This window comes from Hemiscyllium ocellatum (genome assembly GCF_020745735.1).
Source record: "Hemiscyllium ocellatum isolate sHemOce1 chromosome 27 unlocalized genomic scaffold, sHemOce1.pat.X.cur. SUPER_27_unloc_6, whole genome shotgun sequence".
In the NCBI taxonomy this organism is placed as follows: domain Eukaryota; kingdom Metazoa; phylum Chordata; class Chondrichthyes; order Orectolobiformes; family Hemiscylliidae; genus Hemiscyllium; species Hemiscyllium ocellatum.
Window position 1 is genome coordinate 341,172 of NW_026867515.1, and position 26,957 is coordinate 368,128.

At 47.0% G+C, this 26,957-nt stretch overlaps 1 protein-coding gene and 2 pseudogenes across 1 annotated transcript in view; 2 read left to right on the plus strand and 1 right to left on the minus strand.

The window, feature by feature from the left end:
• Positions 1-26,957, plus strand: part of LOC132808471 (zinc finger protein 239-like) — a 290,995-nt gene that overhangs the window by 111,154 nt on the left and 152,884 nt on the right. The gene's annotated exons all lie outside the window — the stretch shown is intronic.
• LOC132808491 (zinc finger protein 208-like) overlaps positions 1-26,957 on the minus strand; it is a 163,923-nt pseudogene that overhangs the window by 31,779 nt on the left and 105,187 nt on the right.
• Positions 1-26,957, plus strand: part of LOC132808489 (zinc finger protein 850-like) — a 66,939-nt pseudogene that overhangs the window by 13,627 nt on the left and 26,355 nt on the right.

Consider the following 26,957-nt stretch of genomic DNA (forward strand, 5'->3'; position numbering starts at 1 on the left):
CTGGCCAATAGTAAAGACAGTGAGGGGGGGCACTGGGGAGGTGTGGTGTGTGCACTTTCACCTTGAGCTGTTCAAAAAGCAACTACTTTTTCTCTGCCTTTTTGCTGGGGGGATCTGAAGCTGTAACAAAGTTGGATCACAATAAAGGTTACTGAACTTACAGCCGGGCTCAGACTCTCATTGAAAGCTTTGTTTTTTGTTTTAAAGCTGCTCATTTCTTTCAGCCTCCTGCACTAAGCAGGATGTCGCGTATCAGATGGAGTCATGAATGAGCAGCTAATATCGTGAGAACTTGTCAATTTTTCAGGAGTGCAGAGTGTGTCATTTCATCGGCCTTGTAAAGTTTCCTGGCAGCATCAGGAGGTGTGGACTGTGTTCGCGAAATATTGTGTGGAGGAGGCAATATTGGACTGGGCTGGATAAAGTTAAAAATCGCACAACACCAGGTTATTGTCCAACAGGTTTATTTGGAAGCACTAGCTTTCGGAGCACTGCTCCTTCATCAGGTAACTGTGGAGCAGGATCATAAGACACAGATTTTATAGCAAAAGATCACAGTGTTATGCAACTGATAGGATATATTGAACAAACCGGCTGAGGATCCTGGGATTGTATTCATTGGAGTTTAGAAGATTAAGGGGAGATTTAATAGAAACTTACAAGGTAATATATGGCTTGGAAAGGGTGGACGCAAGGAAATTGTTTCCGTTAGGCGAGGAGACTAGGACCCGTGGACACAGCCTTAGAATTAAAGGGGGTCAATTCAGAACAGAAATACGGAGACATTTCTTCAGCCAGAGAGTGGTGGGCCTGTGGAATTCATTGCCGCAGAGTGCAGTGGAGGCCGGGACGCTAAATGTCTTCAAGGCAGAGATTGATAAATTCTTGATGTCACAAGGAATTAAGGGCTACGGGGAGAATGCTGGTAAGTGGAGTTGAAATGCCCATCAGCCATGATTGAATGGCTGAGTGGACTCGATGGGCCGAATGGCCTTACTTCCACTCCTATGTCTTATGGTCTAAACCAAATTGCTGTTAAGTCTTTCACCTTTTAGAATGAGTTGCAGATTTCAGTTCATTAATCTGTAAATCCCAGAACTACTATTAAATCACGTTCTCGAGGTGACTTAAGTTTTTTTTTAAAAAAGTGACATCTCAGCCTGGACAATGCATTAAAGGTGTGAGATTTGAGTCTGTCAGTCTCCCAATCTTGAATCAGACTGGTTCTCATTCTAAAGTAGGAATTTATAAAATATTACATGGATTGACTGCCTGCAGTTTGTGCACTTTTTGAGCAAAGTAGAATGTATCTGCAAACATAATTCTGCCAATACAAGTTTGCCCAAAAAGTGATGCATGAGTGCGTGCATGTGAGTTTGTGCATGAGAGTGCACGTAAGAGTGTGTGCGCATGCTTGGTAAAGTGAGAGTGTGATGGAGTATAAGCCTGTGAGTGTGTTGGGGGCGTGTATGTGTGGGTGTCTGAGAGAAAGCGTGTGTATGAGTGAGCTATAAAAAGCAAGGGCTTGCATTTTGCTAAAAGAGAGACATGGTGGGGTTCAGGTTCATAGTTCTTTGAAAGTTGCATCGCTGCTTGGCAGGGTGGTCAAGAAGACATGAAGTATACTTGCTTTCATTGTTCACACTATTGTGTATAGGGGTTGGGACATCATGTTGAGGTTGTACAGGATGTTGGTGAGGCCACTTTCAGAGTACTGAGTATGGTTCTGGTGACCCTGTAATAGGAAGAATTCTGTTAGAGAGGGTTTGGTAAAGATTTACCAGGATGTTGTAAGGACTGGAGGGTTTGAGTTATAAGGAGAGGGTGGGACTTCATTCACTGGAGCACAGGGGTGACATGATTGAGATTGATAAAATCATGAGAAGTGGAGGTAAGGTGAATAGCAAAGGGCTCTTCCTTAGCGTAAGGGAGCTCAAGACTCGGGGGTATATTTCTTTAAAGTGAGAGGAGAGAGATTTAAAAGGAAGCTATGGGGCAACGTTTTGACAGAGGGTGATTTGCACGTGGAATTTGGATGAGTACATGCATAGAAAGGTTTAGAGGGATATGGGCCAAACACAGGCAAGTGGGGACTACTTTAGTTTGGGAATTCTGATCGGCATGGATGAATTGAACCAAACGGCCTGTTTCTGTGGTATATACCTCTATGAACCAGAAGTGATCTTATTGAAACCAGTAGAATTCTGAAAGGGGCTTGACAGGATAGATGCAGATAAAATGCTCCTTTGTCGCGAGGAGTCATAAAATCCCAACAATTTGGAAGCAGGCCATTCAGCCCATCTATTTTACTCTGGCCCTCTGAAGAGCATCTCACCCAAATCTATTCACTTCTTCCGTATTTCCCATGGACAATCCACCCTAAGTTGCACATCCCTGGTCACTATGGGTAATTCAGCACAGCCAATCCACCTTACCCTCTACATCCTAATCTATAAATTACCTCCTCAAAAATGAAATTTAAATGCAGAGTTTTCTCTAAGAAAAATATCAGTCTGACTCAAGATTCGTGATCATGATCTCATTCTCCACAACCACCAGACGAAGGAGCGGCGCTCCGAAAGCTAGTGCTTCCAAACAAACCTGTTGGATTATAACCTGGTGTTTTGTGATCTTTAACTTTGTCCATGGTTGCTGGTTCCATCACCCCTTCAAGACCATTCCAAATCGTAATAACTTGCTTATTTTCTTAAAAATTAAACCATCACACGGCCACCACAAACCCCTTTTTAAAAATGGCTGCACTATTTCCCAATATGTTCATGCTTCCTTAATATTACCATGTACTTCTACTTATGAACAAGTCTCTTCAGATTTCAATGGATCTTTTTAAATATAAAAATGCCCCTTTACATGTAGCTCAGCCCTTTAAATGTGTTATGTTCCTCTCAGCGCAATCTTGCTCCTCGATAATGTATATTTATCCCTTTAGATATGAGTATGTCTCTTCGAGGGATATTCCTGCTTAAAAATAGAGCAACGTTTCTTCGAAATGTAGATTCATTTAGATATAACTGTGTAACTTTATATATAAATATATCCTTTTGAATGTGCCCACATCCCTTTGAAATATAATCTTGTCCATTTAAATCTGTTTATTTGCAGAAATACCGTTAAAATGTCCATGTCCCGTTAAAATGCAGATTGCCCCCTTTAGATATGAGGCCGTTCCGTTAGATGTCGGAATATCTGTTTAAATGGAGCCGTGAGCTTTCCCAATGTAGACAGGGCTCCTCGAAACGTGGCAGTGTCCCCCCTGCAGCTGCAGAGCGAGACAGGAGAGTTTGTTTTTGTGAATGAGCAGTTGTAGCGCGAGGTGGCTGTTGCTTGGTGACGGTGAGGCTCCCCCGGCCCCGCCCATCCCCCCGTGCAGACGTCACGCGGGGGTGAAGGCGGTTGGGAGGAGAAGTCGCTCGAGCGGGGAAGCGGCGGCCGTTAGGAAAATGGCGCCGTGCGGCCCGGGGCAGACCCCCGTCACTGGTCACCGCCGCCTTCCTGGTGCAGCTGCTGTGTCACGGCCACACCGGCCGGCTGTACAGCAGGCAGGAGCCGGTGACCATTCTGGAGGCGGATGGGGTTAAGGGCCTGCTTGGGAACTGGTCGGCCGCCTGGGTGGTGGAGTTCTACTGGTCGTGGGGCGGCCCTGTGTCAACTATGGGGCCACCTGGAAGGTACTGGGCCCGGGAGGTGAAAGGTGAGGCAGGTTGTGGGGGGGACGGAGGGGAAGGAATGTGGGGCCTGTCCTGTCATAGTCACATTTTACACTCACTTTCCATCTGCTTTTACTGGCGCTTGTGCTGTTTACCCCTCACTGTTACTTGTGCAATTGCTGAGGGTAGTGTGTAGGAGGTTATGCACAGGCATGTATATGTTCTTATTCATTCAAGGGGCAGGACCTGTTGAGAATGGTTAGTAAAGTATGTGGTGCACTAAGCCTTGTTAACATGGAGATAGTTTGGTGTTTGGAAAAATATACTTTTTTATTAGATAGAGTCATAAAGATGTACAGCATGTGAACACACCCATTTGGTCCAACCTGTCCATGCCAACCAGATATCCTAAATTAATCTAGTCCCATTTGTCAGCACTTGGTTCATATCCCCCTCAACCCTTCCTATTCATATCCCCATCCAGATGCCTTTTAAATGCTGTAATTATACGACCTCCACTACTTCCTCTCGCAGCTCATTCCATACGTGCACCATCCACTGCATGGAAAAGTTGCCCCTTAGGTACCTTTAATATCTTTCTGCTCTCACCCTAAACCTATGCCCTCTAGTTGTGAACCTCACCCCTACTCTGGGGAAAAGACATTAAAAAAAAGTTGAGCAGCCAGACAAAAGCTATAAAATGTTGAGCCACATGGGGAAAAAGAACTGTGGCTCTACCCTTTATTTCTCCTCTTGGCATTTGAACATTTAACATCTGTCAATAACACCAGCATCGCCACAGAGCACATTCTGTCTGCTCCTCGATGTGGACAACAGCACGCCTGCTCGCTGGTGTCACCAGTACATTGTCCATGCTCCTCGCTGTCGACAGAAAAGGAGACATCGCTTATCTCTGTTCCTAAAGGTCTTCCCTTTATTCTTAAAGCTGTGTCCTCTGGTCCTAGTCTCTCCTACCAATGGAAACATCTTCCCAATGTCATTGCACTGTGGGGATGAAGCCCTAATCTGTCCAGTAATTTCTGGTGGGTGAGACTAGGCCTCAAGGTTAGAGGGAGTAGCTTTCAAACAGAGATGAGGAGGAACTGCTTTTCCCAGAGGGTTGTGAATCTATGGAATAGTCTAGATTAGAGTGGTGCTGGAAAAGCACAGCAGGTCAGGCAGCATCCGGAGAGCAGGAAAATTGACGTTTCGGGCAAAAGCCCTTCATCAAAATCTCAGGAATCCTTTGGCCAAGGAAGCAATAGAGGCAGCTTCATTAAGTATATTCAAGACACAGTTGGGTGGGATTTGGCCTGGTTGGTGAATTAAGGGGTTCCTTGTGACAGTGCAGGGAGGAGGAGATGAAACGATGGATAGATCAGCCATGATCTTAATGAATAACGGAGCAGGCTCACTTCTAGCAACTGGAGTGAATCCAGGGAGGGAGCAGACTTTGCAACCTCAGGTATGTGTCTTGGTTACCCGGGTGAGGAGAGACAGAAGGACAGGCTGGACTGTTTTCCGTAGCTTGCCAGAGTCTGAGGAGTGACCTTTATACACTTTTATATCATCATGAGGGGCATGGATAGGGTAAATAGATGTGGTATTTTCCTTTGGATGGGGCAGTCCAGAACTAGAGGGTAATAGGTTTAGGATCGAGTGTGGAGCTGCTGCAAGTCAGGCAGCATCCAAGGAGCAGGAAAATTGACATTTCGGGGAAAGGCCCTTCATCAGGGAAGTGTGTGTGTGTGAATTTGTGTATAAGACTATGCGTGGGAGAGTCTGTATTTGCACGAGTGCCTGCTTGATAAAGTGAGAATGTGATGGAGTATGAGCCTACGAGAGGGTGAGTGTTTTGAGGCGGTGGTGTATGTGTATGTCTGAGAGAGAGCGTGTGTGTATGAGAGAGGTATGGATATCAGTGGATCAGCTTTGGCTTGGAGGGCTGAAGAGCCTGTTCCTGGGTTGTAAATTTTTTGTTCTCCATTGAGGTTGTACAGGATGTTGGTGAGGCCATTTATTTTTGGAGTACTGAGTACAGCTCTGGTTGCCCTATAATAGGAAGAATACTATTAGAGCCCGGACCAACGAGGAACACTGGAACACCGGAAGGAGTCTGGTCCTCCTGCCATTCAGAGCAGCCCTATTGTCTGAATCCGAGACATCGATTTTCCTGCTCCTTGGATGCTGCCTGACCTGCTGTGCTTTTCCAGCGCAGCTTCAATCTTGACCCATGAGCTTCTGAAACTGCTGCTGCTCCTCCCTCTTTGAATGAAGATTGAGATTCATCCAAGACTGTAATTTCCTTCCTCTGTCCAACAGCACTCTCTTCTCTCACTCCCTTTTCTATTTCTTTTATTTTCATGCTGGGATCCAATTGTTGACTTGCAGCAACTGAAAAGAAAGGGAATGAATCCAGAAAGAGGACAGACTCTGGAAAAGCTGGTCCAGGTCTGTGCCTCAAACACCTGGCATGTGCAGTACCACAGGGTGAAGTTATAGTCTTTGCTGTGAAAAAAAAAGCAGAAATGAGGTGTATTGTTTAAATGGTGATATATTGGGAAGTGGAGAAAGTGAGGACTGCTAATGCTGGAGATCAGACTCAAAAGGTGTGGCACTGGAAAAGCACAGCAAGTCAGGCAGCATCCAAGGAATAGGAAAATTGATGTATTGGGCACAAGCCCATCATCTGGAATGATGTGGCTTAGGGTGAGAGGGGAAAGATATAAAAGAGACCTAAGGGGCAACCTTTTCACGCAGAGGGTGGTACGTGGATGGAATGAGCTGCCAGAGGAAGTGGTGGAGGCTGGTACCCATTATAATATTTAACAAGCATCTGGATGGGTACATGAAGAGGCAGCATTTCGAGGGATATGGGCCAAATGCTGGCAAATGGGAATAGATTGATTTCGGATATATGGTTTGTATGGATGAGTTGGGCAGAAGGGTCTGTTTCTGTGGTGTCTGACTCTAGTTGTCTTCGGTGAAAGCAGAAGAGTGGTTGTGAAGACAGGACTTTCAGAGCAGCTTTCAAAGATGTTTTGCCCTTACTGGGACCGGAAGAAGTTACAATGAAATATTTCATTTGGGAGACAGCAAGCAACTAAGTGAGTTCATCTGGGATTTTGGTGGAAACTGGGAATTTGTTGCACTGTGGGGATGAAGGATGTCCATTCTGTCTCTCTCGCCACTCCACCCTCTGACCCCTGTCCAGTCCATCACCCCATTCTCTCGCCATTGATTCTCTCTCTCACCCCCTCTGCCCACCCGCCCACCGCCCATCTGTTCCCTCCCCCAGCACCTTTGCTTCTTGTCCTTTCTCTTCCCACCAATTGCCCCTGTCCATTCTCTCTATCTTCCCACACTCTGCAGTCCCCCCTTTCGGTCTCTGCTCAGACTCTGGACCGCGCGCTCTGTCCATCACCCACGTCAGCCCCTGTCCATTCCTCCAACCAGCCACAGTACCCCCAATCCATTCCACCTCCCCCCCCCCCCCCCCCCCCCCCCCGCCCACCTACACTGCCTCTTGTCAATTTCCTCCGGCCACCAGCAGTGCTCCCTGTCCATTCCACACCGGCCACCCGCAGTGCCCCGTCCACTCCCCAACCCCCCCCCCCCCCCAATATCCCTGTCCAATCCAATCCCCCCCCCTGCCCAGTCCCCCTCGCCATCCACAGCACCGGCTGTCCAACCCACACTGCCACCCATAGCACCCCCTGTCCATTCCCCCCCCCCCCCCCATCCATTCAACCCGCCAGCCACAAGTCCCCCATCCATTCCCCCTGCCACCCAGAGCACCCCCTGTCCATCCCCCCTGACAGCCTCAGTGCCCCTGTCCATTCCCCACTGCACTCCCATCCATTCCCCCATGGACTATAACCTGGTGTTGCGATTTTTAACCATATTCAGAAACATCTGAAAGCACATACTTTTTTTTAAAAAAGAGCTGCTGAAATCTTTCTGAAACTTTCATTGAAGTCTGCACAGTTAGGCTACAGCTCAGGACAAGCTATAAGGGGTGAATGGCCTATACTTAGTCTCGAGAAATTGGTTCCAACTATGTAGAAATAGAGTTGTAAAGCACGTACACAAAGACTTTCAGTCCAGGCTGACTAGATATCCTAATTTAATCTAGTGACCCATTTGTAAGCATTTGGCCCATATCCTTCTAAACCCTTCCTTTTCATATGCCCATCCAGGTGCCTTTTAAATGCTGTAATTGTACCAGCCTCCACCACTTCCTCCGGCAGCTCATTCCAAACACACACCACCCTCTGTGTGAAAGAGTTGCCCCTTAGCTCCCTCATAAATCTTTTCCCCCTCATCCTAAATCTATACCCTCAAGTTCTGGACTTGCTCCCACTACCCTGGGGAAAAGGCATTAAAAAAGTTGAACAGCCAGACAGAATGCAAAAGAAATAAAATCTTAAGCCACAGGAAAAAATGTGATTCTATCCTTTTTTTTCCGATTTGCATTTGGACGCTTAAAAACGTCAGTAATAACGGCATCTCCACAGAGCATACTGCGCATGCTCCTCGGTGTCAGTAAGGCACAACGCATATTTGCCGGTGTCAGCAAATCACTGCGCATGCTTCTTGCTGTCTGCCGAAAAGGCGCGCGACCTACTTTTGACGAACCAATAGAATGCCAAGGAGGTCCAGAAGGAGACTGGTCCTCCTGCCAATCAGAGCCCCCCATGTTGTCTGAATGCGAAAGGTGCTCCATGAGTTTCTGAACCTACTGCTGATTCTCTGCCTCTGAATGAAGATTCACCTTCACGCCTTCAACTTCCTTCCTCTATCCAATTTCTGTGAGTGCGGCGCTCTCTTTTGCCACTGCCGTTTTCCATTTATTTTTAATGCTGGGCTCATGGGCCGTGGGTTTTACTCCCACAATCCAAAGATGTGCAGGTTGGGTGAATTGCCCAATTGGATGTGTAGGTTAGGTGCATTACTCAGGGGTAAATGTAGAGTAATAGGGGAATGGGTTGCTCTTCGGAGAGTTGGTTGGTCCGAAAGGCCTCTTCCCACACTGCAGGGATTCTATAAATTATTGACTTGTAGCAACTGAAAGGAAAGGGAGTGAATCCAGGCAGGTGTCAGACTCTGGAAAAGTTGGTCCAGATCTGTGTCTCAATTGGCAAAATAAACAGGCAGGAGGCTGGAAGAATATAGCAAGCCAGGCAGCATCAGGAAGTGAAGTCGACGTTTCGGGTGTACCCCTTCAGGACGGGGCGTGGGTGTAGGGGGAGCTGCAGAACAAGGGGATGCTGGGGACAGGATAGTGTAGTGGGGATAGGTGAAGACAGGTAGAGGATAAGACCTGGTTGATCAATGGGAGGAAGGAATCTGGTTGGCAGGGAGGGGGAGGAGCTGGGACAGGAGTTGGGGGATGGGAAGGGAGGTTATTTGAAATTGGAGCACTCATGTCAGAAAGGGATGGTGACTGGAAAGTCCGGTTGGCCGCTACAGACCCGGCTGTGATGCTCAGCGAACCATTTCCCAAGTTTACATTCGGTCTCTCCAATGTGGAGAAGACCACAATTGGCAAACACGTGGCAAGTGCAGTACCATCATATGAAGTGATAGCCTTTGCTGTGGGAAAAAAAGCAGAAAGGTGTGTTGTTTAAATGGTGATGTATTGGGATGTGAAGAAAGTGAGAACTGGAGATCAGAGTCGGAAAGTCTGGCAAAGAAAAGCACAGCAGGTCAAGCATCCGAGCAGTAGGACAGTCAAAGTTTCAGGTATGAGCCCTTCATCAGGAATGATGCGTGGATGTTCAGAGGGGCATCAGCGTCCTTCTGTGCCAGTTGTCAGACAGGTGCAGCAGGCAATGAGCAAGGCAAGTGGTGTATTAGCAAGAGGAATTGAGTTCAGAGATGGGGATGTCATCCTGCAGTTAGGGGGTCATTGAATAAATTCAAGGCTGAGTTAATCTGATTTTTGAACAAGAAAGAAATGGATGTTTATGGAGGAAGGCAAGAAAATGGTTTTATGCCCAGTTTAGAACAGTTCCAGAGTCAGACAACACAGAAACAGACCCTTCAGTCCAACTAAACCGTGCTGACTGTGTTCACAAACTAAACTAGTCCCACCTGTGTGTATTTGGCCCATATCCCTCTGAACCTTTCCTATTCACGTACTTATCCAAATGTCTTTTAAACCTTGTTCCTGTACCTACATCCACCACTGTGTCTGGACATTGATTCCACACACAAACTACTCTCAAAAAGAAAGGCGCTACTCCAGTCTTTTGAAAATCTTTCTCCACTCACCTTCCTCATTTGCTCCCTAATCTTGAAACCCCCATCCTAGGGAAAGGACACCTGCGGTTCACCTCATCTACCCTCCATGATTTTATGAACTTCTTTTAAGGTCACATCTCAACCTCATGTGTTCCAGTGAAAAAGTCCCTGCCTATCCACCCAGCTGTAGGTATATTCATATCCAGTTATGAATTGTTCAATGCTGGTGCAGACTCGAAAGACCGAATGGCCTGGCCTTGCTCCCAACTCTCTCACTCTGTGTCCAGAAGAGCAAGAGGCCCTAAGTCAGAGGAGCAGAAATTAGGCCATTCAGCCCATCAGATCTAATCACCCCATTCAATTTTGGCTGCTAGATTTCTCAACCCCATTCTCCCCATAACCCTTGATCCCCTTGATACTCAAGAACCTATCTGTCTCAGTTTTAAATATCCCCAGTGACCTGGCCTCCACAGCCTTCTATGGAAATAGATTCCACAGATTCACTGCTCTCTAGCTGAAGAAGTTTCTCCTTTCTAAAAGGTTTTCCCTTCACTCTAAGGCTGTGCCCTCTGGTCTGAGTCTGTCCCACCAATGGAAACATCTTTGCAATGTCCGCTCTGTCCAGGCTGTTCAGGATTATATATGTTTCAACTAGATCCTCCCCCGAGTGTGGGCCTATTAATCAGCATGAACCAGACCCTTCAGGATGAGGTACAGCAGGGATTAGAGTCAGCAAAGTGAGAATGGAGGGAGAGTGTGTGGGATGGAGATTTTCAGCTTCTAGGGAATGAGAGAGAAAAGTGAGTTTGCTATAAATTCGAATTGATCGGATGGGCCAAAGAGTGGTAGATGGAATTTAATTTTGAGAAAAGTGAGTTGTTGCATTTTGGTCAAGCAATCCAGGCAGGACTGACACAGTTAAGGGGAGTGTTGCAAAACAAAGAGACATTGGAGTGCAGGTTCATAGTTCTCAGGTAGACTGGATAGTGAATGAGGCATTTGGTAGGATGGCCTTTATTGGTCAGAGCATTAAGTAGATGAGTTGGGAGGTCATGTTGTGGCTGTCCAGGATGTTGTTTAAGCCAATTTTGGAATACTACGTTCAGTTCTGATCTCCCTACTGTGGAGTCAGACTGACATTTTACTTACAGAAAAGCTCTACATTTAAATGACATTTTTGAGAAGGTAATTTATAGATTAGGATGTAGAGGTTAGGGTGGATTGGCTGTGCTAATTATTGACTTCCATCAACCTATTCCATCCAGAGAAATTTCCTCTCTGCAAAGTGTGGTTCACGTTGGCAAATTCAATCTTCCTCCGGTCCTCAGGAACACACTATAATGCGCAATGTTCTCAATGTCTGTTTAACGTTCAGTGGGGAAACTACTTTCAGTCCAACAGTTAGACAGAATTCCTCCGAAATGTTTTTGGCAAATGCACTGCTCCCATGAGAGCTCGTGGGCCCACAGTTCAAATGCTTTTAACAGCTTTTTTTTTCTAATTTCCCTGCCTTCCCAGGATACAGAATTTCTCCCACCAGAAATTGTTTGCCCTGAAAAAAATCCAGCAAGAACATGATTATGGAGCTGTCAGTAAAAATGCTTCATATGGGTCACCCAAGGTTAGAAATGGAAGAACATCACTGTTCAAAGCTCCTGTTCGTTTGCCCTTTCAAAATTCCTTGAATTTAAAGTGTTCCATTATAGCATTTAATTATGATCCATTAAAAGCAGTATCCAGTCTCATCTGCTGAAAATGTGTTGCTGGTTAAAGCGCAGCAGGTCAGGCAGCATCCAAGGAACAGGAAATTCGACGTTTCGGGCACAAGCCCTTCTTCCTGTTCCTTGGATGCTTCCTGACCTTCTGCGCTTTAACCAGCAACACATTTTCAGCTCTGATCTCCAGCATCTGCAGACCTCACTTTTTACTCCTAGTCTCATCTGAGTGAGAAACTGACTCAAAAAGCGAAATAACTTTTCTGTCTGCTCTTTAGATGTGACATCCTCTCCCTCTCTCTGTTGATGCAACAGGGTTACCAGAGCTGGAAGTATCACTCTCGAAATACAATTGCTGATCGACAATTTACTTCAACTGCTTAACATAAGGATTTAAAAGCTGCTAGCCTGATCTCGCACAAAGCACAAAAAACAAACTGTTCACCTGTGCCTGTGCAGAGGAGAAATAGATCACAAAATAAGAACTGTTACCAGTCCCACAACTGTTACCAAAGTCCCAGCCTCTCCTTATAACTCAAACCCTCCAGTCTTGGCAACATCCTGGTAAATCTTTACTGAACCCTCTCGAATAGAATTCTCACATTCTGCACTCCTGAAACATTTACAATTTCTAACGATACTGGCTGCTCATTCACTGATCCAACTGATAAGCGACATTGGAAGCTTAGTGCAGGAGGCTGAAAGAAATGAGTAGCTTTAAAACACAAACCACTCGGAGCTCAAAGCCTTCAATGAGAGTCTGAGCTCAGCGTTAAGTTCACTTCACCTTTATTGTGACCCAACTTTGTGAAAGCTTCAAATCCCCCTCAGCAAAAAGGCAGAGAAAAAGTAGCTGCTTTTTAAACAGCTCAAGGTCAAGGCACACCCACTCACGCCTATACCCCCACCCAACCTCACTGTCTTTACTATTGGTCAGCACAGAGATGTCCCTTTCTAATTGGATCCTTGGTACAGCCATAACCCGGAGGAAGTATTGCCTCACTCAGCAATTTCAACCCATACCCTGTATAGAGCCATCTGCCGCAGCGGGATTCAAACCCGGGAGCCCCTGGAACTGGGTTGATAGTCCAATCGATAATGGCACTCAGCCGTCGCTCCTTCAATCCCCCTGCGATGGTACATGAACTCGCTGGTGCCTCCGGAGGTGGGAGGAGCGGGTGAAGGCCTTCCCACACTCGGGGCAGGGGAATGGCCTCTCGCCAGTGTGGACCCGCTGGTGGGTCAGCCTGTCGGAAGAATTGCTGAAGGCCTTCCCGCACTCGGGACAGCTGAAGGGTCTTTCCCCTGTGTGGACCCGCCAGTGAGTCAGCAGGGTGGAGGAATTGCTGAAAGTCTTCCCGCACTCAGTGCAGCTGAAGAGCCCCTCCCCAGTGTGGACCCGCTGGTGCCTGAGCAGGGCGGAGGAATTGCTGAAGGCTTTCCTGCACTCGGGACAGTTGAAGGGTCTCTCCCCTGTGTGGACGCGCTGGTGCCTCAGCAGAGAGGAGGAATTGCTGAAGGCCTTCCTGCACTCAGGACAGCTGAACGGCCTCTCCCCAGTGTGGGCCCGCTGGTGCCTCAGCAGAGAGGAGGAATTGCTGAAGGCCTTCCTGCACTCTGGGCAGCTGAAGGGCCTCTCCCCCGTGTGGACCCACTGGTGGTTTATCAGTCCAGAGACCTGGGTAAAGGCCTTCCTGCACTCAGGGCAGCTGTACGGCCTCTCCCCAGTGTGGATCCGCTGGTGGGTCAGCAGGGTGGAGGAATGTCTGAAGGCCTTCCCACAGACAGGGCAGGTGAACGGCTTCTGCCCGGTGTGACTACGCTGGTGAATCTCCAGGGAAGATGGGAAAGGGAAGCCTTTCCCGCAGTCACCACACTTCCACGGTTTCTCCAAGAGGTGGGATTCCTCGGGTTTCTCCATGGCCAAAGTTTGGAGCCACTCCCTGCTGTGAATTCCTTTTTCCAGGCCGTATAGCTGTTTTAGGCTCCACACTCAGTGCACTGCAATGGTAGGGTCTGTCATACAGTCCCACTGATGCTGAAAACGTACTGAAACAGGAACCAAAAAGCTTTGCTCCTTCTCACAGAATCATAGTTGAAAACCGTTGCGGTCCCGATGGATTGCGTGACCGTCAGACATTGACGTCAAAGTGAGGACTGCAGATACTGAAGAGTCATTATCGAAAAGTGTGGCGCTGGAAAAGCACAGCAGGTGAGTCAACGTTACGGGCTTAAGCCCTTCATCTGTTGATTTTGAAACTTCCGTCCTCGGATTTTCAAATACAGTAGCGCCTCGACTTACGAACTTAATCCAAAAAGTTCGTGAACTGAATCAACTTTTCCCATTGTTTGGGAAGCGTAAGAATGGTTGGACGGCTGTTCACAGCGCACACGCCAAAGACGAACTGAATGAGATCATGCGGGGTCCGAGCGCTTTTGCGTTCAACAAGCGCGTAGCAAAGCAGAATAATGAAACCACGTGGTCGCACATGGGCTTTTTGCGTTTGTACCTTGAATTTTGTACGTACGTTGAAGCAAAGTTTTACGTACAATCCTGTTCGTAAACCGATTTGTACATGAACGTGGTCGTTCGTACGTCGAGGCGCTACTGTGCTCTGTAAAAAAAGATATGACAAAGGTCATCACTGTCGGTGCAGGGTAGAAATTCTGAACAAGCAATTCTATTTTCTGTGCAATATTCTTTTCTTTTGTTATTCCACAAAATTGAAAGCACCATCCCACTCTCTCTCCCCTCTGTCCTCACTCGGCCCTAACTAATTCTCCTGAAGGTGCTGATTCAGGATCTTACAGGGCAGAAAAGCAAAAACAGCAAGACTGCCATCTCTCTGAACTTTGAATACCTCCATCTGAAAAGCTAATATCTTTCACAACACTGGGATACTGCTGAGAGTGAGCAGGTCTGATTTTGGGAAGCAAAAAGAAAGTGTCAATTCAGGGTGAACCTGCCTCGCAGCTTCTTGAGGAAGAACCAGACACAAAATGGTTAATGTCCCCGGGAAGGTGGGAGCAAAATGAGATGTCAAGGCATTAACATTGACGCCTGAGTCATAGAGATATATAGCACGGAAACAGACCCTTCTGTCCAACACAACTGTACTGACCAGATATCCTAAATTAATCTAGTCCCATTTGCTGGCATGTGTCATCCCCACCCCCTGTCCTGAGACCTTGAGCCTCCAAGCTGACCGTCAAAGGTTTGGTTCGTCCCTCCATTCTTTCCCAGTTGTCTTTGTAGATTTTGAAAACTTTCCCAATTCTCTGAGTATAGGATTTGGGAAGTTATGTTGTAGCTGTACAGGACATTGGTTAGGCCACATTTGGAATATTGTGTGCAATTCTGGTTTCCTTACTATCGGTAAGACGTTATGAAACTTGAAAGGGTTCAGAAAAATTTACAAGGATGTTGCCCGGGATGGAGGATTTGATCTATAGGGAGGCTAGGTCTGTTTTCCCTGGAGCGTTGGAGGCTAAGGCGTAACCTTATAGAGGTTTACAAAATCATGAAGGGCATGGATAAATAGCCATGGTCTTTTCCCTGCGGTGGGGTGGTCAGGGTCCAGAACCAGAGGGCATAGGTTTAGGGTGAGAGGGGAAAGATACAAAAGAGATCTGAGGGGCAATGTTTTCACACAGAGGGTGGTACGTGTTTGGAATGAGCTGCCAGAGGAAGTGGTGGAGGTTAGTACAATTGCAATATTTAAAAGGCATCTGGACTGGTAAATGAATGGGAAGGGTTTCGAGGGATACGGGCCATGTGCTGACTGGTGGGACCAGATTGGGTTGGGATGTCTGGGCGGCATGGATGAGTTGGACCAAAGGGTCTGTTTCCATGCTGTATATCTCTATGACTAGTTGGACTAAATGCTCTTTCTGTGCTGTATGACTCTGGAACTGTTCTGTACTGGTCTTAAAACCATGTTCTTGCCTTCCCCCACAAACATCCACTTCTTTGTTCAAAAATCAGATAACTCAACCTTGAATATATTCAATGACACGCTAACTGCAGGAAGACACCCCAGTTGTGAACTCAATTCCACATCCAAATACATCTCCATTTAAACAATGCACCTCCTTTCTGTTTTTCTTTGCCACAGCCAAGGCTATAACTTCATATTGTAGTACTGCATTTGCCCTGTGTTTGCCGATTGTGGTCCTCTCTATATCGGGGAGAGCGAGCGTAAACTTGGGGAACGGTTCACTGAGCATCACAGCTGGGTCCACAAAGCCGACCAGACCTCCCAGTCACCATCCATAACAATCCCCCTTTCTGACATGACCATCTTTGGCCTCCTCCATTGCCACAACGAACCTAACTGCAAATTGGAGGGACCACACCTCATCTTCCAGGCAGCCTACAGCCCGAAGGACTCAACGTTGAGTTTTTCAATTTCAAAAAAACCTCTCTCCTTGTTCTCTGCCAGCAACCAGATCGTACCCTCTACCTGTCTTAACCTATCCCCGCTTCACTCCCACCCCCTTTATCTGCAGCTTCTCCAGCCAGCCCCAGCCCCGAGGAAGGGTTACACCCAAAACGTCGACTTCTCCACTTCCTGCCTATCTATTTTGCAAATTGAGACACAGACCTGGACCAGCATTTCCAGAGTCTGTCCCCTTCCGGATTCACTCTTTTCTTTCAGTTGCTGCAAGTCAACAACGAACCCCAGAATGAAAAAGAAATGGAATGGGAGCAAGAGAGTGCCGTACTCACATATCTGGGACAGAGGAAGGAATTCGCAGTCTGGGTAAAGCTCTATCTTTATTCAGAGAGAGAGAGTATTAGGAGTCACAGCTTGAGAAGCTCATGGTCCGACTTCCGCATTCAGACAATGTGCTGGCTCTGATTGGCAGGAGGACCAGTCTCCTTCCAGTCTTCCAATGTTGCCTATTGGTCAATCAAAAGAAGGTTTCGCGCCTTTTTTGCGTACAGCGATGAGCATGCTCAGTGTTTTGCGGACACTGGCCAGCATGCGCACTGGGTTGCTGACACTGGCAAACATGCGCAGTATGCTCTATGGGGATGTTGGTGTTTCTGACAGATTTTAAGTGTCCAAATGCCAACAGCGGAAAAAAGATAGAGCCACAATTTTTTTTTCCCTGCGGCACGATATTTTATTCCTTTAGCATTTTGTCTGGCTGCTCAACTTTTGTATGTCGTTTCCCCTTGTCGTGGGGGCAAGGCACCGAGACCAGAACTGGAGGGCAGAGGTGTAGGGTGAGAGGGGAAAGATTTCTGAGGGTCCTAAGGGGCAATCCTTTCGCACAGAGGGTGGTATGTATATGGAATGAACTGTCAGATTACATGGTGGGGGCTGGTACAATTACATTTAAAATGCATCTGGATGGGGATATGAATAGGAAAGATTCAGAGACATAAGGGGCGACATACTGGCATCTGGTCGGCATAGACCGAAGAGTTTGTTTCCGTGCTGTACATCTGTGACTAGCACTCGGAGTATGGCTCCTTCATCAGGTGATTGTGGAGAATAAAATCATAAGGCACAGAATGGATGGAAAAACATTACAGTGCACTGAAATGATATATTGAAAAACCCTGGATTGTTAAGTCCTTCATCTTTTAGTATGGGCTGCTCGTATCATTCATTTGTAAATCACAGAAATTCCTGAAAGACATTTTCTTGAGATAAGTTTCATAAGAAAAGGTGACATCTCAGCACTGAGAATGCATTAAAGGTGTGAAATCAGGGTCTGTCTGTATCACAATCTTGAGTCAGACTGGTTCTATTTCCAAAGTGGAATTTACAAAATATTACATGGATTGAACAGCCTGCAAGTTGTGCATTTTTTGAGAAAAATAGAATGTCTCTACAAAACTAATTCTGCAAGTACAAATTCACCCCCATGGATGTATATGTGTGTGTGTGTGTGTGTGTGTGTGTGTGTGAGAATGAAGCAGAGAAAAGTCTATTTCGTGCTGTATATCCCGATGTCTACTTGATAACAGATGCTTTAATTCTGTTGGTGTAAATATTGTTGTAAATCATAGCTGGGTATGAATAGTTAGATGTTAGGGAGAGAGAATGACTCAAGTTGGGCACTGTAAGAATCGTGGGAGAGCCCTAGTACTGGTTTACTTCTTCATGAACAAACATTAAGCACAAGCATTTATTTATTTCTAATTTTGTTCTGTTTTGCTTGTTTGATTTCCGGCTAGGACTACACTCTGTGTCTGGATGGTTGACAGGCTGGGGGATTGTGGCTTGGGTCTTGATTGACTGAATGTTTTATTGTTCCAGAAGGTGTAGGGGTGGGGGGTCAAAGTTTCAGCAGAAGTCCAGCAGACCAGAACAGAACAATATCTTACCCTGTGGGTACAGGGACATCAGAGGACAGAGAAATCAGGACCTGAAATCTGAGCTGACACCAGACTTCCCTGTGATCAGTGCTTTGATGAGCAGCGTCAACCCTCTACCTTCACCTAGCTTCCCATTTGACTATCACCTCGATATTCAGGATCCAATCCTTGTCATCCTGAAGCCATGCCTCTGTAAGGAGTCTCAGATCATAATTATTCTCTTCAATGTGTGCAGTCAATTTTGTTACAATGCACCACACTTTCAGAAACATCGTTTTTAGTTTCAAGTTTTGTGATCTTCAGATCCAGTTTTGATTGCTGGTACATTTACTCACCTTGTCCCTTTCTATCATTCTCTGATGTTCATTTTCCACATCACTACATTGCTCACTGGCCTTGATTTGGATTGGCCATGCTAAATTGCCCATAGTGCGCAGGGATGTGCAGGTTAGGTTGGTTAGCCATGGGAAAGGCAGGGTTATAGTTTCATAGTAAAAGAAGTAGGAATTGGCCATTTGGCCCATCGAACCTACTCCACCATTCATTATGATCATGGCTGATATATCCATCGTCTGAGATCCTGCTCTCTGCATTGTCCCAACTACCCTTAATTCCCACACCATGCAAATACCCATCCAACTGTGTTTTGAATATACTTAATGAAGATGCCTCTACTTCTTCCTTGGGCAGAGAATTCCATAAATTGACTACTCTCTGGGAAAAGCAGTTCCTCCTCATCTCTGTCCTAAATCTACTCCCATCAACTTGAGGCTTGGTCGAATCCACAAGCAGAAATGACTGGGTAGGGTAGGGTAGGGTTCATCCCCACAGTGCAATGAATTCCTACTTTCCACCGAATTCCCACTTTCCACCAAACTCCCATATGTACTCACTCACTCGGTTGCTGTCTCACAAACGAAAGACTTCATTGTAACTTCTTTTGCTCCCAGTAAGGGCACAACATCTTGGGAAGCTGCTCTGAAAGTCCAACCACACTTCTGCATTCACCAAACACAATTCCAGTATTACAGTACAGAAACAGCCCTTCTGCCCCAACTCGTCTGTGCTGGGGGGATATGTTAAGCTAGATTTGCTTGCAAGCAGTTACAAGTAGCTGCATCTTGCTTCTGCAAAAATCGCAAGGCAGAATCGTGAGGGTATATTCCAAGAAATAACTTATTAAAGGAGATGGTCGACTGATCGAAGCAGATGTATTAACATGACCGTAGCAATGGTCACGCATATAGGGAGTTAGTATGAACAAGATAACCAAATAAGACCCTGTGTTGCATCAGCAAAAGTAAAAAGACCCAGCTATCGGTTGGGGGGGTTGCACGCCACAGACAGATGTGGTAAACCGATCAGATTAGCAGAAGTCAGAGGGGAGTCTGGAACAAACTCAATCTTCATTCAGAGAGAGAGCAGCAACTTCCGAAACTCGTGTTCCAGCTTCTGGATTCAGACAATAGGAAGGCTCTGATTGGCAGGAGGACTAGTCACCTTCCGGTCCTCCAGCGCTCCTGATTGGCCCACCAAAAGAAAGTCGCGAGCCGCGCCTTGCGTGCAGTGAGGAGCATGCGCAATTTCATCCTGACGCCGACGAGCACGCGCAGTATGCTCTCTGGCGAGGAGGTTGTTACCGACAGAATTGAAGTGTCCAAATGCCAAGAGAAGTAAAAAAGGGGAGATGCATAATTTTTTCCCCTGTGATATTTACCTTTCCTACAAGTCCCATAACTTTATAAATCGAAATAAGGTCACCCATCAACTTGTGGTCGTCGATAGGGCGACCAGAAATGTACTCAGTACTCTACATGTGGTCTCACCAATATGCTGTTCAACCTCAACGTGATGTCCCACCTCCTCCAGTGAACGGCGTGATCAATGAAGGAAAGTGTGCTAAACGCCTCCTTCACCACCCTGTCTACCAATGATGCAACTTTCAAAGAACTATGTCCTCGATTTGGAGATGTCGGTGTTGGACTGGGGTGTACGAAGTTAAAATTCACACCACACCAGGTGATACTCCAACAGGCTCATTTGCAAGCATTAGCTTTTGGAGCGCTGCTCCTTCATCAGGTAGTTGTGTCTTATAATCCTGCTCCACAAACACCCCATGAAGGAGCAGCGCTCCGAAAGCTTGTGCCTCCAAATAAACCAGTTGAACGATAACCTGGTGTTGAGAGATTTTTAGCTTTTATGTACCAGAACCCCTCCACACCGCCTCCCCCCATGAATCTGTTCTGGAACACGATGCAGGGCCCTACCATTAACTGTATAAGTCCTGCCCTTCCTTGTTTTAGCAAAATGCAACCCCTTGCCTTGATCTGTCACTCTCTCAGACATACACACCCTAACACTCACTCCATCTCACACACACACTTCATTAGCATATATGCACAAACTCGCATGCGCGCACACACACTCACACATAAGTCAATGGGGTGAATTTGCATTTGCAGAATTATATTAGCAGATATATTCAATTTTGCTCAAAAAGAACACAAACTGCATGTAATATTTTATAAATTCCTACTTTGGTGAATAGAACCAATCTGATTCAAGATTGGGATACAGACTTGAACCTCACACCTTTTATGCAGTATCTGAGCTGAGATATCACCTATTTTTATAAAACCTTAAACCATCTCGAGAAGGTGAATTAAAAGTAATTCTGGGGTTTACATATTAATGAACTGAAACCTGCAACCCATGGTAAAAGATGAAAGACTAATCTGCAATCTAGATTTGTTCAATACCTCATCAGTTGCATGACACCGTCAGCTTTTTCTATAAATTCAGTGTCTTATGATTCTGCTCCACAGCTAGCTGATGAAGGAGCAGCACTCCAAAAGCCAGTGCTTCCAAATAAACCAGAAGGAAGATAACCTGGTGTTGTGTGATTTTTAACTTTATCCACCCCAGTCCAACACCGGCACCTCCACATCGTTTCCAGTGGACACAGTCCACACCTCCCAGTGCTGCCAGGAAACTGTACAATGACAATGGGATGATGTCATCCTGAAAAATTCACAATTTCTAACAATACTGGCTACTCATTCACTGCTGCAACCGATACACAAAATTGGAAACATAGTACAGGAGGCTGTCAAAAATTAGCACAACAGGTCAGGCAGCAACCGAGGAGCAGGAAAATCAACATTGCCCGAAAAATGTTGATTTTCCTGCTCCTTGGATGCTGCCTGACCTGCTGTGCATTGCCAGCACCTCTCTAATCTTGATTCTGATCAGCAGTTCTCACTTTCACCTGTAAGAAATGAGCAGTTTTAAAACAAAAACCTGTTGCAATTCAAAGCTCTCAATGAGAGTCTGAGCTCGGCGTGAAGTTCAGGTAATCTTTATTGCGACCCAACTTTGTTACAGCTTCAGAATCTCCCAGCAGAAAGGCATCAAAAAAGTAGCAATGTTTTAAAAACAGCTCACAGCCAAAAGTGCACACACTCCCTCCAACCCCTCACTTTCTTCATTATTGGTCACCACCAAGTTATTCCTTTGGAATTGGATCCTGGTACAGCCTTAACCCGGAGAAAGTATTGCCTCACTCAGCATTTTCAACCTGTATCCTTTATCCAAGTTAGTTGGGTGGGCATTGCAGAGTCAATCATACTGCTGTGGGTCTGGAGTCACGTGTAGGCCAGACTGGGTAAAGGATGCAGCTGGGACGACTGAGTGAATCCTCTCCCACAACAACAGTTCCCTTCAGTAAAAAAGAACGGGGACTTCTTCCACCCCCACCCCACCGACAATGGTTTTACCATTAGTTTCTGAACTCCAGATTTCTGACCAAATTCCAATTCCACCATCTGTCACGGTGGGATTCGAACTCGGGAGTCCCCAGAACTGAGTTGATAGTCCAGTTGGTAACGGCACTCGGCCATCATTCCTTCAATCCCCCTGCGATGGCTCATGAACTCGCTGGTGCTTCAGCAGGTACGAGGAGCGGGTGAAGGCCCCCCTGCACTTGGGGCAGCTGAAGGGCCTCTCCCCCGTGTGGACCCGCTGGTGCCTCAGCAGGTTAGAGGAATTGCTGAAGGCCTTCCCACACTCGTGGCAAGGGAACGGCCTCTCCCCTGTGTGGACCCGCCGGTGGGTCAGCAGGTTGGTGGAATGCCTGAAGGCCTTCCCACACTCGGGGCAGCTGAAGGGCCTCTCCCCGGTGTGGACCCGCCAGTGGGTCAGTAAGTGAGAAGAATACCTGAAGGCCTTCCCACACTCTGTGCAAGGGAACAGCCTCTTCCCAGTGTGGACCTGCTGGTGGCTTAACAGGTTAGAAGAATTGGTGAAGGCCTTCCTGCACTCAGGGCAGCTGAAGGGCCTCTCCCCCGTATGGACCTGCTGGTGCCTCAGCAGGGCGGAGGAATTACTAAAGGCCTTTCCACACTCAGGGCAGCTGAAGAGCTTCTCCCCGGTGTGGACCCACTGGTGGCTCCGCAGGTGGGAAGAATTGCTGAAGGCCTTCCCACACTCGGGGCAGCTGAAGGGCCTCTCCCCCGTGTGGACCCGCTGGTGGGTCAGCAAGTGGGAGGAATTGCTGAAGGCCTTCCCACACTCGGGGCAGCTGAAGGGCCTCTCCCCCGTGTGGACACGCCGATGGGTCTGGAGGTTGGAGGCCTGGGAAAAGGCCTTCCCACACTCGTGGCAGCTGAAAGGCCTCTCCCCCATGTGGACCCGCTGGTGGGTGTGGAGGTTGGTGGAATTGCTGAAGCCCTTCCCACAGTCAGGGCAGGGGAATGGCCTCTCCCCAGTCTGGCTGTGCCGGTGAGTCTCCAGGGCAGACGGGAAATGGGAGCCTTTCCCGCTGTCGCCACACTTCCACGGTTTCTCCACGGGGCGGGATTCCTCTGGTTTTTCCATGGCCGGAGCTTCAGCCACACACACACGTGTGCAGAGCCTATCCCCAGCGTGAATTCCTCTTTCCAGGCCATATAACTGCTTCAGGCTCCACACTCAGTGCACTGCAATGGTAGGGTCTCTCATCCAGTCCCATGATGCTGAAAACATACTCAAACAGAAACCAAAAAGCTTTGCTCCTTCTCACAGAATCATAGTTGAAAACCGTTGCGGTCCCGATGGACTGAGTGACTGTCGAAGTGAGGACTGCAGACACTGGATAGTCAGATTTGAAAAGTGCAGTGCTGGAAAAGCACAGCAGGTCAGGCAGCATCTGAGGAGCAGGAGACTCAATGTTTTGGGCAAACGGCCTTCATCTGTTGATTTTGAAACTTCCGTCTTCAGATCTTCAAATACTCTGTAAAAAGAGATTACAAAGGTCATCACTGTCAGTGCAGGGTAGAAATTCTGAACAAGGAATTTTACTTTCTGTGGAATATTCTTTTCTTTTGTTATTCCACAAAATTGAAAGCACCATCCCACTCTCTCTCCCCCTCTGTTCTGACTCCACTCTAACTAATTCCCTGAAGGTGCTGATTCAGGATCTTTCAGGGGCAGACAAACAAAAACATCAAGACTAACATCTCTCTGCATTTTGGATAACTCCACAACACTGGGATACTGTTGACAGTGAGCAGGTCTGATTCTGGGAAGCAAACATATGTGTGTCAATTCATGGGGTAACCTGCAATGCAGCTATTTGTGGAACAAAATGGTTAATGATCCCAGGAAAGTGGGAGCAAATTGAGACATCAAGGCATGAACACCAATACACTTCAGTGAAACTCTTCTGCTCCCAGTCAGGGCAAAACATCTTTGAAAGCTGCTCTGAAAGTCCAGTCTTCACAACCACACTTCTGCTTTTACCAAAGACAACTAGTGTCATACAGCACGGAAACAGATCCTTTGGCCCAACTTGTCCGAGCTGAACAGATATCCTAAATTAATCTAGTCACATTTGCCATCACTTGGCCCCTATGTGGGCTGGGTGCTGGCAGCTAGGACTGAGTTGGATTGGCCCAAAGGGTCTGTTTCCGTGCTGTACATCTCTATGACTCTAGTCGCATTTGCCATCACTTGGCCCTGATCCACTGAAACCTTCGTATTCATACACCCATCCACATGCCTTTTAACTGTTGGAATTGTACCAGACCCCACCACCTCATCTGGCAACTCATTCCATAACTGCATCACCCTCTCCATCAAAAATAGTTGTCCCTGAGATCTCTTTTACATCTCCACCCCCCCCCCCCCCCCCGCCTCACCTGAAACCTATTACCCTCTCGTTCTGGACTCCCCCATCCGAAGGAAAAGACCTTGAGGATTGACCCTATCCATGCCACTCAGAATTCTATAAAAAGTCGAGAATGTCACCCTTCAGACTCTGGGGAAAACAGCCCCACCCCATCCTTCCGTCCCTCCTCGCCCAGGTAATTAAGTTTGCAGAATCTGCTCCCTCCCTGGATTCACTCCAGCTGCTACAAGTGAACAGATTCCCCCCTCTCCCCCCCTTCCCAGGATGAACAGTTGTCCAGAGGGAGGGAGTTTCACTCTGAAACTGACAGGGCCACTTCCGCGTTGTGACGTCATAGATGAAGCGAGGGGGCGGGGGAGTATGGGAGGCGGGGCAAGAGAAAGGGGCGGGACGAGACGCGGGGCTCGGCCGGCAGCGGGACCCCGCACTGCGCCTGCGCTGCCCTGCACAGTTCGCAGGAATTCCTTCCCTTCAGAGAATCCCAAGTGCAGAAGCAGGCCACTCGGCCCAACGAGTCCACACCCACCCTCCAAAGGGTAACTCACCCTCAACCATTCCCCGAGCCGTATTGCTCAATACTGTTAGAAATGGGGTAAAGTGTTGATTTTGCAGATATAGAAAAAGCATACAGAAAAAGGCTACAGCAAGAGAACTATTAACCCTGCAGCTATTTGGGGACTTTTCAGCGTATAATTGTGGTTAATTAAATACTAACTTTGGTGTGTAATTACTATAACAAAACGTTCTTTTTGTAAAAGTATGCTTTCAGCAAAAAGCTGAGATAACCGAAATGCTTGAGCTATACAAAACGATACAAGTTAATGAAATGTCCGAGGATGGAATGTACCAGCAGAATTGATACAAAATGTTAAACCAGATCTTGACAAAATAAATGTGTGTGTCAGCATTTACAGAAAGGAAGGTTGCCAACCTGGGGAAGGGGGAAGTAATAAGGGTGGGGCACAGCTGGGCAGTGGTCTGGTACAGTAAGAGAGGCTGGGTAATTAGGAGTCTGGAGAGATAACCTCACTCAGCTCAAAGGGGATAACTGTACACTAACCCAAGTTCTAATTTGCTCATTTGATGCCCTTTCTTGCAAGATCATAGAATAAATTGTCTTGTTTCCAGTTTTGGTGGTCTCGTCTAAATTTTATTAAACTTGTTCCGGGATCCCAAGCTCCGGTCGCTCGGCATTCTTGGAGAAACGGAGAAGGTGCACCTCGCTGATTTCGGCGGTCTCTAGTTTCCCCTTGTTGCCGAGGTGGCTCTGGGAGAGCGTGATCCGGACCGGGAGACCCTGGAAACCAGACGGGCAGACGCGACGCGGCGGGTTCGGTCGGGTAACTCTTGTGCACAAGACCCGGGTCAGAAAAAGGTCTTAAATAAGTATTATCCGGGCGACTGGGGTAGGCAGCGGGTTTTGTTTTGTTGTCAGTCTTTGCCACAAGCGAGGCGCACTGAGACACGGCGGGTTGGTCGGGTAACTCTTATGGACTTAAGACCCGCATTCGCGGGCGGCCGGGATTTACAGCATTATTTGCTGTTTTGCTGTGGTTCTGGGTGTGTGGAGAGGTGGTGGGTTGGTCGGCATTCGCGGCCGGCCGGGATTTGTAGCATCACTTGCTGTTTCGCCGTGTTACGAAGGACACTAAGACGTGGTGGTTCGGTCGGGTTACTCTTGTGTACATAAGATCCGGGTAAAGGTAAATTTCGGGCGACCTAGATTGACAATGTATTTTGCTGTCTGGTATTGCTGCGGGATGGGGCGCGCATTCGACCAGGTAACTTCTGTGCACAGACTAAGATACGAAAATTGACCTTTAAGTATTAGCTTGGTGGTCAGTTCTGTACAAGAAGTACAGAGGAATTGGCAACTTAAAAAGATAGAGAATAAAGGTCTTTAATTGGCTAGATTAATCTAACAAGTAAGGTGTCTAGCTGATTCGATAACCCAGCCTCAGACCGGTTATTAAGAGGGGAAATCCCCACCCGGAGATTAGAACCCTGAAGTGGGTGTGGAAGAAGGTAACACCGAACTTCAGAGAGGTTATATAAAGAAAATGAGTATTAAAATGGGAAATAAGAATAGCAATATAGATGTAGAAGGGGAGATGAGAGGGACGTCCGAGGACCACATCCCAACGGACAGTCCTTTAGGAAAAATGTGAAGAGATTGGAAGGACAATCCTCGGACGTGAGGAAAGGATAAAAAACAAATGATCAAATGTCAATGAAAAACAGCCTTCCAGTCAGGAGGAATCAGATTATGCTTCGTGTCAGAAGGGCTACTGAGGGTGCACTTCGTAACTAACGTATGGCCAGACGCCCAGAAAAATATTCAAAAGCTAGAGGAGTCGTTGCGGGAAACTCCAAGTGTCTGTGAGACATGGTGTCTGTGTGTGTGTGAGAGAGAGAGAGAGAGAAGAGCTGTTCAGCTAGTCGAAAGTTTAACCCTTTGTGATTCAGTCTGAATGCACATTTGTTTGTTGGTGATTGAATATTCCCGGGAGCTTGAGATCCGGGACTGTTTTGAATCTGATTTCTATTATGGAAATTTTAGCATGATTTCTTTTAAGGTTAAGGATTTTGCAAGGTTATGAAATAAAATGTTCTTTTTACAGGTCATGACTGCCTTACTATCAGTTTCTAACTAATCTCTTTTATCCTTATGTAAAAGCGATTTATGGAGGACAGTTGAAGTTTTAACTTGAATAGACAAATCCTTTTAAGGCAGCTCTGGTTATTTCACGACCTATAGCATTGTAATTGAGCAATGACTGGGCAGGACTACTTGGGAGGACGAGTTTTGGATTTGAATCAGGGGACTG